Below are 15,234 nucleotides of genomic sequence, written 5' to 3'. Positions count from 1 at the left end.
GTTTAACAGGATTCTGGAAGGAGAGAGGATGCCTGAGGAATGGAGAAGGAGTGTGCTGGTACCGATCTTTAAGCATAAGGGAGATGTGCAGACCTGCAGTAACTACAGGGGAATAAAGTTGATTAGTCACACCATGAAGTTATGGGAAAGAGTAGTGGAAGCCAGGCTGAGAGAAGAGGTGACCATCTGTGAGCAACAGTATGGTTTCATGCGGAGGAAGAGCACCACAGATGCCTTATTTGCTTTGAGGATGTTGATGGAGAAGTATAGAGAAGGACAGAAGGAGCTGCATTGTGTGTTTGTGTATTTAGAGAAAGCGCACGACAGGGTGCGGAGAGAGGAGTTGTGGTATTGTATGAGGAAGTCAGGTGTGTCAGAGAAGTATGTGAGGGTGGTGCAGGACATGTATGAGGACAGTGTGACGTCAGTAAAGTGTGCAGTAGGTACGACAGACTGGTTCAGGGTGAAGGTTGGACTGCATCAAGGATCGGCTCTGAGCCCTTTCCTGTTTGCAGTGGTGATGGACAGGTTGACGGACGAGGTCAGACAGGAGTCTCCCTGGACTATCATGTTTGCAGATGATATTGTGATTTGTGGTGAGAGTAGAGAGCAGGTTGAGAAGAGCCTGGAGAGGTGGAGATATGCGCTGGAGAGAAGGGGAATGAAAGTCAGTAGGAGTAAGACAGAGTACATGTGTGTGAATGAGAGGGAGGGCAGTGGAGTGATGCGGTTGCAGGGAGAAGAGGTGGAGAAGGTGGAGGAGTTCAGGTACCTGGGGTCAACAGTGCAAAGTAATGGAGAGTGTGTTAGGGAAGTAAAGAAAAGAGTGCAGGCAGGGTGGAGTGGGTGGAGAAGAGTGACAGGAGTGATTTGTGATAGAAGAGTATCTGCAAGAATGAAAGGGAAAGTTTATAGGACTGTGGTGAGACCTGAGATGTTGTATGGATTAGAGACAGTGGCATTGAGTAAAAGACAGGAGGTGGAGCTGGAGGTAGCAGAGCTGAAGATGTTGAGGTTTTCGTTGGGAGTGACGAGGATGGACAAGATTAGAAATGAGTTTATTAGAGGGACAGCACATGTAGGATGTTTTGGTGACAAGGTGAGGGAGGCGAGATTGAGATGGTTTGGACATGTGCAGAGAAGGGACATGAATTATATTGGTAGAAAAATGCTGAAGATGGAGCCACCAGGTAGGAGGAAAAGAGGAAGACCAAGGAGGAGGTTCATGGATGTGGTGAGGGAAGACATGCAGGTAGTTGGTGTAAAAGAGGCAGATATAGAGGACAGGGTGGTATGGAGACGGATGATCCGCTGTGGCGACCCCTAATGGGAGCAGCCGAAAGAAGAAGAAGAAGAAGATATTTATATACACACACACCAAAGTCAAGTCCAGTTTATTTCTATTGCGCTTTTCACAACAGACATTGTTTTAAAGCAGCTTTACAGAATTTAACAGTGAAGGTGAACAATGTATTTATCCCTGATGAGCAGTCGCCACGACTGTGTTGAAGGAAAAACTCCCTTAGATGTTATGAGAAAGATGTTATGAGAGGAACCAGACTCAAAAACAGAACCTCATCCTCATTTGGGTGACATCAAGAGTGTGATTCTAGTCTTTAAACACTACAGAACACTGGAGAGTGAGAACTAACATGAGCACTGGAGTGTGAGATTATGAGTGATGATCTTTCTACAGTCTTTTACAGTCATAAGAAGGAGGAGAAGGAGAGGAGGAAGACGTCTACAGAGACACCAGGGAAAGGAGAAGTGGAGGAGAAGTGGAGGTTCAGGTTGGTACTTTAAATGTTGGTACTATGACTGGTAAAGTGAGAGAGGGAGCTGATATGATGGAGAGGAGAAAGGTAAAGATGTTGTGTGTTCAGGAGACAAAGTGTTCAAGCTTTCAGTGGGCATGTAGGTGAAGGGAACAGAGGTGATGAGGAGGTGATGGTAGGTGTGGTTTTAAGGAGAGGAATGTGGAAGGGCAGATGGTGGTGGATTTTGCTAAAAGGATGGAAATGGCAGTGGTGAACACGTATTTTAAGAAGAAGGAGGATCATAGGGTGACGTATAAGAGTGGAGGAAGGTGCACACAGGTGGATTATGTTCTATGTAGGAGATGCAACCTGGAGGAGATTGGAGACTGTAAGGCAGGGGTGTCAAACTTAAATTCACAGTGGGCCAAAATGAAAAACTGGGACGAAGTCACGGGCCAAACTCGATATTTATTGAAAAATTGACTGCAATTGTGCATGTTTCCGTCTCTCCAGATCTGTAATGTTGAACCTTTTCATATGGAAACAAACTTTAGTTTTGCATAAACATTGAATCTGAAACAACCAAAGTTTAATATTATAAACACGAAAAAATTTAATTTAAAATAAAACACACATCAATGGTATTCGTTTCTTATTCTCTCTCTCTCTCTCTCTCTCTCTCTCTCTCTCTCTCTCTCTGTAGCTTTTCACATTCCTTTATAATGTAAATCTTTTTTCACAGGGCAACAACAAAACAACCAAAAATAATAATAATTTCCTTCAATTAAAAAAAAACAATATTTCAAGAATTAACAGTCCATGCCTTGGAGTAAGAAAAGTGCATAAAGACAACATTCATTCAAGCTCAGTTTTTACACTCTGATTTACTCTGATGCACATTGGATCAAGCCAAAGTGCATCATGTCTGGGGTGCTCAGATGCTCACACAGATATATGCTGGTGAACATAGAGAGCATTTGAGCAGCTTGGGCATGGAGTTGTGCAGTGTGTCGGGGAGGAAACATGGAAACTGTGCAGCACACAGAGTCGTACTTTGACTTGATTGTGTCTCTACATTGGAGTTCAATCAGCTCTATTCGGAGGTTGGTTGGTGCGCTTTCCGCGTCAACCACAAACGGATTACTGAGCAGTTCAAATCTGCATTTCTGGGCTTAAAAGTCGGTAAATCTCCGGGTAAATTCAGCTCTGAGTTTTTCAGCGGTCTCGACTGGGGCGCCAACGCACAAACAAAGCATTGTGGCATTTGTAGTATTAGCGGTATATGCGATATACTGGCGGGCAGCTCTAATACATACTTGATATGATCTCGCGGGCCCAATATAATTACACCCGAGTTTGACACCCCTGCTGTAAGGTCTGCCAGGGGAAAGTGTAGCTAGACAGCATTGGATGGTGCTCTGTAGGATGGTTTTGGAGGCAAACAAGAAGAGGATCAGAGCGAGGACTGAAAGAAGAATAAGATGGTGGAAACTGAAGGAGGAAGAGTGTAGCGTGAGGTTCAGGGAAAAGGTCAAAAAGAGGCTCGGTGGTGGTGGTGAAAAAGTGATGAGAGAGACAGCTAGAAAGGTACTTGGTGTAACATCTGAAAATAGAAAGGAAGACAAAGAGACGTGGTGGTGGAATGAGGAAGTGCAGGAGAGCATAAGGAGAAAGAGGTTAAAGAAACAAAATTGGGATCGACAAAATGATGAGAAAAGTAGGCAGGAGAACAAGGAGATGCAGCAGCAGGTTAAGAGGGATGTGGTGAAAACTAAGGAAAAGACATATGAGGAGCTGTAGGAGAAGTTGGACACTGAGGAAGGAGAAAAGGATTTATACCGAATGGCCAGGCAGAGGAATCGAGCTGGGAAGGATGTACTGCAAGTTAGAGCAATAAAGGATGGAGATGGAGATGGAAATGTGTTGACCAGTGAGGAGAGTGTGTTGAGAAGATGAAGGAAGTATTTTGAGCAGCTGATGAACGAGGAAAATGAGAGAGAGAGAGAGAGAGAGAGAGAGAGAGAGAGAGAGAGAGAGAGAGAGAGAGAGAGAGAGAGAAAGAGAGAGAGAGAGAGAGAGAGAGAGAGAGAGAAGGTTGGATGATGTGGAGTTGGTGAAGCAGGAAGTGGATAGGATTAGTAAGGAGGAAGTGAGAGCAGCGATTAAGAGGATTAAGAATGGAAAGTCGGTTGGACCAGATGACATACCAGTAAAAGCATGGAGATGTTTAGGAGAGATGCAGTGGAGTTTTTAACCAGATTGTTTAACAGGATTCTGGAAGGTGAGAAGATGCCTGAGGAATGGAGAAGGAGTGTGCTGGTACTGATCTTTAATAATAAGGGAGCTGTTCAGACCTACAGTAACTACAGGGGAATAAAGTTGATTAGTCACACCATGAAGTTATGGGAAAGAGTAGTGGAAGCCAGGCTGAGAGAAGAGGTGACCATCTGTGAGCAACAGTATGGATTCATGCTGAGGAAGAGCACCACAGACGCATTATTTGCTTTGAGAATGTTGATGGAGAAGTATAGAGAAGGACAGAAGGAGCTGCATTGTGTGTTTGAGGATTTAGAGAAAGCGTACGACAGGGTGGAGAGAGGAGTTGTGGTATTGTATGAGGAAGTCTGGTATGTCAGAGAAGTATGTGAGGGTGGTGCAGGACATGTATGAGGACAGTGTGACGGCAGTAAAGTGTGCAGTAGGAACGACAGACTGGTTCAAGGTGGAGGTTAGACTGCATCATAGATCAGCTCTGAGCCCTTTCCTGTTTGCAGTGGTGATGGACAGGTTGAAGGACGAGGTCAGACAGGAGTCTCCGTGGACTATGATGTTTGTGGATGATATTGTGATTTGTGGTGAGAGTAGGGAGCAGGTGGAGAAGATCCTGGAGAGGTGGAGGTACACGCTGGAGAGAAGGGGAATGAAAGTCAGTAGGAGTAAGACAGAGTACATGTGTGTAAATGAGAGGGAGGGCAGTGGAGGGTGCGGTTGCAGGGAGAAGAGGTGGAGAAGTTGGAGGAGTTCAGGTACCTGGGGTCAACAGTGCAAAGTAATGGAGAGTGTGTTAAAAAAGTGAAGAAAAGAGTGCAGGCAGGGTGGAGTGGGTGGAGAAGAGTGATAGCAGGAGTGATTTGTGATAGAAGAGTATCTGTGAGAGTGAAAGGGAAAGTTTATAGGACTGTGGTGAGACCTGAGATGTTGTATGGATTAGAGACAGTGGCATTTAGTAAAAGACAGGAGGTGGAGCTGGAGGTAGCAGAGCTGAAGATGTTGAGATGTTCATTGGGAGTGACGACGATGGACAGGATTGGAAATGAGTTTATTAGAGGGACAGCGCATGTAGGACATTTTGGAGACAAAGTGAGGGAGGTGAGATTGAGATGGTTTGGACATGTGCAGAGGAGGGACATGGGGTATATCAGTAGGAGAATGCTGAGGATGGAGACACCAGGAAGGAGGAAAAGAGGAAGACCAAGGAGGAGGTTTATGGATGTGGTGAAGGAAGACATGCAGGTAGTTGGTTTGAAATAGACAGATGTAGAGGACAGGGGGGTATGGAGACGGCTGATCCACTGTGGAGACTCCTAATGGGAGCAGCTGAAAGAAGAAGAAGAAGATACACACACACACACACACACACACACACACACATACACATATATATATATATATATATATATAAAAACCTCTGTGAGGTCACATCCACACATGGGTTTTCAAATCATTGATATCCAGGTGACACTTAACTAATCCTCTCCCCACAGACACTCTTATTTCCCTTGGATCTCATGTCTGCCAGATATCTCATCATGGATGCAGCTCATCAGCTGAAGCTTAATCCCAGCAACTGGGCTATTGCTGTTCATCCTATGTGATTCAAATCTAGTGATGTCCAGAGTTGTGAAATTCAGAGTGAGCATTGACAATCACATTTTCTTTTTAATTATTGTATCAGATTTCCCATTTACATTGTTATTTATTTCTGTTTATTAAATACACTGAACTAAATTATAAATGCAACACTTTTGTTTTTGCCCTATTTCTCAAGACTTTTTCTATGTACACAAAAGGCCTATTTCTCTAAAATATTCTTCATAAATCTGTAAATGTGTGTTAGTAAGCACATCTCTTTTACCCAGAGAATCATCACCTTACAGGTGTGGTTACAGGTACAACAGCACGATTATTGCACAGGTATGCTTCAGGCTGGACACAATAAAAGGCCACTCTAAAATGTGCAGTTTTATTACAGCACGATGCCACAGATGTTGCAGGTTTTGAGGAAGCGTGCGATCGGCATGCTGACTGCAGGAACATCCACCAGAACCATTGCACATGAATTGAATGTTCATTTCTCTACCATAAGCCGCCTCCAAAGGCGTTTCAGAGAATTTGACGGTACATCCAACTGACCTCACAACCACAGACCAGGTGTAACCACACCAGCCCAGGACCTCCACATCCGGCATCTTCACCCACAAGATTGTCTGAGACCAAACACCCAGACAGCTGCTGCAACAATTGCTTTACATAACTAAAGTGTTTCTGCTCAAACTGTCAGAAAGCGTCTCAGGAAAGCTCACCTGCAGCTCGTCGTCCTCATCAGCGTATACGACAGAGTGTTTCAGTTCCTGCTGATATCCAGCAACTTCACACCACCATTTAAGAGGCATGGACCAACATTCCACAGGCCACAATCAACAACCTGATGAACTCTATGTGAAGGAGATGTGTTGCACAGCGTGAGGCAAATGGTACTGATACTGACTGGTTTTCTGACCCCCCAATACAGTAAAACTGCACATTTTAGAGTGGCCTTTTACTGTGTCCAGGCTAAAGCACACCTGTGCAGGGAATCTTGGTGTCTAATCAGCATCCTGATCTGCCACACCTGTGAGGTGGATGATTCTCAGGGTCAAGGAGAAGTTGGGAACAAGATTTGAGAGTAATAGGACTTTTGTATACATAGAAAAAGTCTTAGATCTTTGAGCTCAGCTCATGAAAAATGGTGGCAAAAACAAAAGTGCTGCGTTTATAATTTTGTTCACTATAGTTTCTGATATTTGCACCAATCAGTATAACTAAAGAAAAGTGTACTGAGTATATCCACAATATCCACAATTCAATTCAATTTATTTTTATTTGTATAGCGCTTTTAACAATGAACAGTGTCTCAAAGCAGCTTTACACAGATAATGCGGTGATGTAAGGCCTGATGTGTGTGTGTTTATGGTCAGTAGTATTTGTTATAATTAATGTATTGATCTATGTGAGTAAATAAACCTTCTTTTTCTTCTTCTTCTTCTTTTGGCTGCTCCCATTTGGGGTCTCCACAGCAGATCATCCATCTCTATACCCCCCTGCTCTCTTCATCTCTCTTCAAACACCTACTGACTAAAGGCTTGACTAAATAAATATGTGTTCAGCCTCGACTTGAACACTAAGACTGTGTCTGAGTCCCGAACCATGATTGAAAAGCTGTTCCATAACTGTGGGGTTTATAAGAGAAACATCTGCCCCCTGCTGGAGTCTTCATTATTAGAGGTACCAACAAATACTACAATACAATCTCTTGAGTCTGGTTCCTCTCAAGGTTTCTTCCTTCTGCATCTCGGGGAGTTTTTCCTTCACCACAGTCGCCACCGGCTTGTTCATCAGGGACAAACTTACACTTATAAATATAAGAGATATAAATATATCTTCATTTTTATCACCACATTATCTGTGTAAAGCTGCTCTGAGACAATGTTCATTATGTAAAGCGCAATACAGATAAACATTTTTATTTACATTTACAATTGCAGCATTTAGCAGACGCCCTTATCCAAAGCGACGTACAAAACATGAATTGAATTGAATTAAAACTAAATATATTTAGTTCCAGTTCCATCCACAGTGAGACGGCAATTGTACACGTTTCCTAATGACCTCACTGAGGAGTTTTGCGTGTGGTGGAACTGCTATGGTGAATATGAGGATTTTTATAAACCGTAGAATTGGAGCTGGAACTCTTTGGAGCAGCAGAATTGTAGATGTAACGAGTTGTTTATATAAAATGCGTAATGAAAATTAAGTGTAATTTTGATCCATTACGGATCAGTTTTAATATGCAAACATCAATAACAAGAACACCTCAATGTTGGGAAGTGACCATAGAATAAGGTGATGAATCACGGTGAGGTGTGAGACCTTACACCATTATAATGTTCTCCACTTCACCTTAGGACATTCTTCACCTCCACACCTACACTAACAATCTGGAATATCTCACACATACACCTGGATTATTACTAACCACATGCCTTATTTTGAGATGTTTTATTATTTACTCATTAGGTGTAGAAAATAAAGAGCCGAAAAGAAATGAGAAGTGTTCATTAAAACATCCTACCTGGTTGCCAAACTGGTTGCATGGGAAATCCAGGATGGATAAACCTCTCTCAGCGTACTTGGTGTGCATCTGTACAAACTGAGAGTAGTTTACTGGGGCTTTGACTCATTTGGTGGTGAAGATGTTGATGATAACCACCTGACCTCTATAGAAAACAAAAATAAATAATAAATAAATAAGGATGGCAAAAATCTGGAAATGAAGCCTTTCTTATAGTTTATAATTTATATTATTCTCACCAACAGACCAGTGCTGTATTATATTTGTACAATTGATGTCTGTTTTGACTTCACTTGGTACTTGTTGATCATCTGCACATATATTTACCTTAGCATTTAGTCTTTATTATATTTCTGAGGTTGCAGTGATTTCTGTGTGACCTTGCAGTGTGATGCGAGATTTGTGTTTAATCAAACCATCAAGGTTTTATTTTTCGAACTGTAGCCTTCATTTCACTTCACTATAATCATCTACTAGTAAGATGTGGAACGCCCTTTCCAAAACCAATCACATGCTACCAGTAGTGGACAGTAATAAAGTAAATGTAATTTGTTCCTGTACTTAAGTAGGTTATCATGTATCTGTATTTACTTAAGTGTTTCTATTTGGGGAGATTTTTACTGTAACTTCACTGCATTTCAAAATCACGCTGTATTACACGTGTTCTGATCGACGCTCGGTGTATCTACTGATCACTAACATACAGTTCAGCATCAGTTCAACATCAAGCAGAACATTAAGAGGAAAATAAATGATTAAGAAACTCCAGACTCGAACTCACCACAACACACGTTGGATTATTTACACAATTAACAAGTCGTTTTCAAAGAAGGTTTTGTGTTCATGATAATTGTAATAGAAATCAATCAGTGTTTAAGTCATTAATATTATTCTATTAATAGATCAGTGTGATTCTGATCACCATCACTGTACCCAACAACATCGTATATCTGCAATAAATAGACATTCAGTGGCACCCAGATGAGGATGAGGTTCCCTCTTGAGTCTGGTTTCTCTCAAGGTTTTTCCTTTACCACAGTCACCACCGGCTTGTTCATCAGAGACAAACTTACACTTATAAAGAACATTATTTTTTTCACCACATTATCTGTGTAAAGCTGCTCTGAGACAATGTTTATTGTTAAAAGCTCAAAACAAATAAAAATGAATTGAATTGTGCTGACAGTCACATTTGAGTCTTTTCACATAAACTGAAGTGATTAAATAAAGTATCTTGTGATAAAAAATTATCATAGGAACATTATAGTTATAATAAGTCATAGTACTTTGGATACTTAAGTACCCCGCCATTAGAGTTGCACAAGTCAGGTCACTCTCAGTGTCGGTCTCAAGCCCAGGTAAATGGGGAGGTTTATGTTATGAAAAGCATCCAGTGTAAAATGTGCCAAATCAAATATGCAGATCACAAACCAGAATTTCATACCGGATTGGTCGAGGCCCGGGTTACCAATGACCACCACAGGTATTGTTAGCCAACAGGGAACCGTGCTGAAGTCCACTATCAACTCCTTAGTTTCACTGATGTTTAGGAGAAGATTGTTCTCCTGGAATGTCTCTTCGTTTTTTTTTCTCTTCAGGCCCACCACAACAAGTTTGCTGATGGTGATGGAGTTGGAAGTGGCCACACAATCATTTGTGTACAGTGAGTACAGCTGAGGGTGCAGAACACAACCCTGAGGAGCTCCAGTGCTGTGGGTGGAAATGGATGAGGAGTGTTTGCCCACCCTTACGGCTTGTGGTCTGTCTGTCAAGAAGTTGGAGATCCATTGACACAGGGGTGGGCTGATTCCCAGATCCTTCAATTTAGAGGTAATTATTGTGTTAGACCTTTAACTGTAGTCCACATAATTTCCTTTTCTGCAGTTCAGGTGGCTTAACATTGTGTGTAAAAGATATGCAATGGAGTCATTAGTAGAGCAGTTCTGGTAGTACGTGAACTGTAGAGGGTCCATGGTGTCTGGCAGTGATGCATTGATGAAGTCTCTGACCAGTCTTTCAAAACACTTCATCACTACTGAGGTCAGGGCTACAGGACGGTAGTCGTTGAGGCAGGCGGGCTGGGGTTTCTTCAGGACAGGAACAATGGTGGACTGTTTGAAGCATGAGGGGACAACAGACTGTTCCAGGTGGAGGTTGATTATTTTAGGGAACATCAGTGCTAGTTGGTCAGCGCAGGCTTTCAGAACCCGATCTGTGATACCATCTGGTCCTGCTGCCTTTCTGGTATTTACTCTCCTGAATGTTGGTAAACGTGTTTACCTCTCCAGCTCTGTCAGCGTGCATGTTGTTTGCGCCGCTAGTGTGGTTAGCTCCAGCCTTAAAGCACGCATAACAGATGTTTAGCTCATCTGCCAGAGAAGCGTCCGCATTCCCCATTCTGGAGGAAGGTGTTTTGTAGTCCATGATGGTTCCCAGTCCTAGTCCATGTTTCAGTGCTTTGTCTATGTGGAAACTGTGACTCTAGTTTCCTCCCGTAAGCGCTGCTTTGCCTCCTTCACCGCTCTGCACACACTAAGATGCAGCCTTCAAATCAAATCAAATCAAATTTTACTTGTACTCGTCCACGTCCCCGGTGTTGAGCCCCATGTCATAGGTAGTGGAGCGGGATCTCAGAGCATCACGGGTAGTTTTATCCACCAACGGCTTCTGGTTGAGAAACGTTCCCGATGGTGGTTTTCTGTACCGTATCATCCACTAGTTTCTTGATGAATGCCACAACCATTTCCGTAAACATGTTGACTTCATCGGAGCTGTGCCTGAACATGTCCCAGTCTGCGTCCTCTAGAGCGTCCTGCAAAGCGGCCACAGATTGGTCAGTCCAGCGCACGACCTCCCTCTGAACCAGAGCTTCCTTTTAGTTGTTCTTGAATGGTGTGTAGCAGTGGTCCAGTGTCCTTTTGCCTCTGTAGGGGCAGGGGATGTGCTGCTGGAAGTTTGGCAGTGCGTATTCAAGGTTGGGGACTGTTAAAGTCTCCCACCACAATGAACGCAGAATCCCGATGCTGTGTTTAGTGTCTCATGTAAGTACCATATTGCAGTGTCCATGTGCTTAAGGTGGAATATAAATGGCACTGACTATGACCGCGCTGAATTTCGAAAGAAGATGAAAGGGGTGACATTTGATGGTAAGTTCCAGATTTGGTGTGCAGGATGCCGGCTTGTTTCCCTCGCAGACGCTGGAACGGGTTGCTTCTTTTGTTCTTTGTTCCTTTGTCTATCACATAACAGTATTCTCTCTCTCTCTCTCTCTCTCTCTTTCTTTCTATCTTACTCTCTCTCTCTGCACATGTGTGCCGTGCAGAGCACGAAAGCTGTTGGCTTGTTGGCAATTTTTTTCGCTGTTTATCGCAAATCTTTTCCGTAAAACATCCCTGAATAACTTAGTGTGTGTGTACTAGTGTGCCTGTGTGCACACTAGTGTGTGTGGGGGTGTGTGAGTGTGTGAGTAGTGTGCAGGAGAAACAAGGTGTCTCCGAGAGCTAGGCTGTGTGAGAGTGACTCGCAGGCACGGTGTGTGGGTGCTGTGCGGGACGAGTGTAGAAGAGTTTTTACAAAGGCGGTCTGCAGCATTGTGACCATCTGACGTCAGTTCCTGTTTCCTATCGTTAAACTGTTCACCGGGAATTTTGTTTGTATCGGCGTTTAAAATTTTTTACAGTTCGTTTTTTCTCGCTTTCATCACTTCAAAATATCAAAATATCATGTTGTTTTCCTGCATCCTTCACTTTCCGTTGGCTCCGTCTCGACTATTTTTGCTTTCGGAAGATCGCTTTTTTCCCTGTTTGAGAGTTTGAAAGCAGTGAGTGGAGGACATTCACCAGAACTACGAACACACACTACAGTAAACACATTAAGGTACGTAATTTCTCTACTATGGCGAACATCCTGTTCACTCAGTGTGTGAATTGTGACATGTTTAGTCTGTCTTTCTCCGTTGTTAGCGATAATTTTATCTGTGAGAAGTGTAAGCTAGTTTGCTCTTTGACGGAGAAGATCTTAGCATTAGAGGAGCGCATCCAGAGTCTAGAGAGAAGTAGTGAGTGCGAGAGCAGTCCAGGTTCTGCAGGGGAAAGTCTGGATGCCCTAGGTGAAGGTAATATTCCCCCGACTCCGGCATTAGAGCCCTTGCAGCGGGGCGAATGGGTGACGACTCGGCGGCATACTCGCAAAGCCAAAGCTAACGCTAAGGCTCGCCCACGGGAGCACTATTCCTCTCCGCTTCACGTGTCCAACAGGTTTGCTCTCCTCAGTGAAGCACCCGCTGAGAAACCTGAAAGAGCTCTGGTTTTTGGAGACTCCATTCTAAGGCACGTGAAATTAGCTAGACCTTTAGGGGCACCAGCAGCACAGGTTATGTGTATACCGGGAGCCAGGGCACCAGACATAGCAGGTCAGCTTAGATTCTTAGGAAAGCACAGGTTCTCTAAGATAGTTTTTCACACAGGAGCTAATGATATACGCCTTCGACAGTCAGAGGTTACTAAAGAGTAATATTATAGAGGTGTGTAAATTAGCGAAGGCAATGTCCGATGCTGTAATATGCTCTGGCCCCATCCCAATGCGACGTGGCGATGTAGCCTACAGCAGGTTATGGTCGCTGAACTGCTGGATGTCCGAGTGGTGCTCCAAAAATAATGTGGGCTTCATTAATAATTGGAGCATTTTTGAGGGCAAGGCTGGCCTGTTAGGGCGGGACGGTGTCCATCCCACTCGGGAAGGTGCTGCTCTCATTTCTTGTAGTATAGGTCATAGTCTCAGAACAGCACTAGTTAACAAGTGACTGTCTAGAGCCAAGGCCAGGGAACAGGCAGACAGGCTAAACCGACCGTCTGCTAGCTGCACAGAGTCGTCACTCAGGATCCACCATATTGAGACTGTTTCTGTCCCCTGAGCAAAACCAAAATATAGGAATTATCAGAAAGTCTGTTTTAGTAACCTGATTAACATTAAATTAAATAGAACTGAACGCACAGCAGCACCTCTAATCTAAAAATTGGATTGTTGAATATTAGATCTCTCACGTCAAAAGCGCTTACTATAAACAAAATTATTACCGACCAGGAGTTTAATATAATGTGTTTGACAGAAACGTGGATTAAATCAAATGAATATGTAGCATTAAATGTGGCGAGTCCTCCTGGGTATAGTTACATACACCAACCCTGTCTAAATGGCAGAGGAGGCGGAGTCGCAGCTATTTATAATAATAATCTAAACGTCACACAAAAGACTAAACACAAATGTAAAACATTTGAAGTTCTTTACACCAACATAAAATATTCAGTGTCTGAAAGCAGGTCCAGTCAGTTAATTCCACTAATTATTATTTATAGACCCCCAGGGGCCCGACTCTGATTTTCTCATAGAACTTGCAGATTTCATTACAAATTTAGCTACTTCTTTACACAAAGCATTAATTGTTGGTGACTTTAATATTCATAATGATAATCAGGAAGACTCCTTAAGAGCAGCTGTTGTGTCCATTCTAGAGTTGGAATTAATCAGAATGTTATAGGACCCACTCATAGTGGAGACACACTCTCGATTTGTTGTTAACATTTGGATTAAAAATAAAAAACTTAGTCATAATTCCACAGTCTAAAGCTATTTCAGACCATTATCTAATCTCGTTTAAAATTTGCCTCAGTCATTGCATTACTACTTCACCACGTTACCGTGTTAAGCGTACTTTCACTTCAGCTACAGCAGCGCGTTTTATTAACAATCTTCCCGAAATTACGATATTAGATAGATCTCCGTCTGACCCCGCAGAGCTCGACTGGGCCACTGAACACCTAGAATCAACGTAACGTTACACTCTAGATGATGGAGCTCCCCTTAAGACCAAAATGATCAGGGAGAAAAAATTAGCACAGTGGTATAATGATCATACACACACCTTAAAACAGACCACTCGAAAATTAGAACGTAAATGGCGTCAAACAAAATGAACAGTATTTCAAATAGCATGGAAGGGGAGCCTCCTAATTTATAGAAAATCTCTTAGTGCTGCTGATCAGCATATTTCTCCACCCTCATAGAAAATAACAAGCATAATCCTAGATTTTTATTCAGCACGGTAGCAAAATGAACAGGGAATAAAATCACTGCACTCACATGCACACCATCAATAGGTACTAATGATTTCATGAACTTTTTTAATGATAAAATTGAAAACATCAGGCAAGAAATCCAGACGGTTAATATAAATCCAAATTATTTTACAAGTAACCCTGTAGACAGCAGTGTCATTATAGCAGACAATCAACTACAAAGCTTCACTCCTATTCATGAGAATGACTTAATTTCATTAATCTCCTCCCTTGATTTTCTCCCTTGCCTACAAGTTTCTTTAAACAGATCATTCCAGAGGGAATTGAACCTGTTTTAAAAATAATTAACTCTTCCATTAGCACTGGTTTTGTACCAAAATCCTTCAAACTGGCAGTTATCCACCCCCTTATTAAGAAACCTGACCTTGTCCCATGTCAGCTGTCCAACTACAGTCCAATATTAAACCTCCCCTTTATCTACAAAATTTTAGAAAAGGTTGTAGCACAGCAGTTTTGCTCACATCTACTTATGAATAACATTTTTTAAATGTATCAGTCAGGATTTCGGCCTCATCATAGCACAGAGACGGCGCTAGTTAAGGTGGTAAATGACCTGTTATTGGCCTCTGATCAGGGTTTTGTCTCCTTACTTGTTTTGCTTGACCTAAGTGCAGCTTTTGACACCATTGATCACACTATACTACTTGCTAGACTTGAGAACGTTGTTGGAATAAAGGGAACAGCTCTCTCTTGGCTCAGGTCTTATTTGACTGATCGCTATCAGTTTGTTGATGTAAATGGTGAGTTCTCCACACTCTATGAGGTAAAGTTTGGTGTTCCTCAAGGATCTGTCTTAGGCCCACTGCTTTTCTCCTTATATATGCTGCCTCTTGGTGAAATTATACATAAACATGGGATTCACTTCCATTGCTATGCTGATGATACACAGCTGTATATTTCAGCAAAGTCAGATGAGAGAGATCAGCTTAACAATGTTGAGGAGTGTGTAAAG

This window comes from Silurus aristotelis (genome assembly GCF_946808225.1).
Source record: "Silurus aristotelis genome assembly, chromosome: 13".
Classification (NCBI taxonomy): domain Eukaryota; kingdom Metazoa; phylum Chordata; class Actinopteri; order Siluriformes; family Siluridae; genus Silurus; species Silurus aristotelis.
This window is presented reverse-complemented; position numbering follows the sequence as displayed.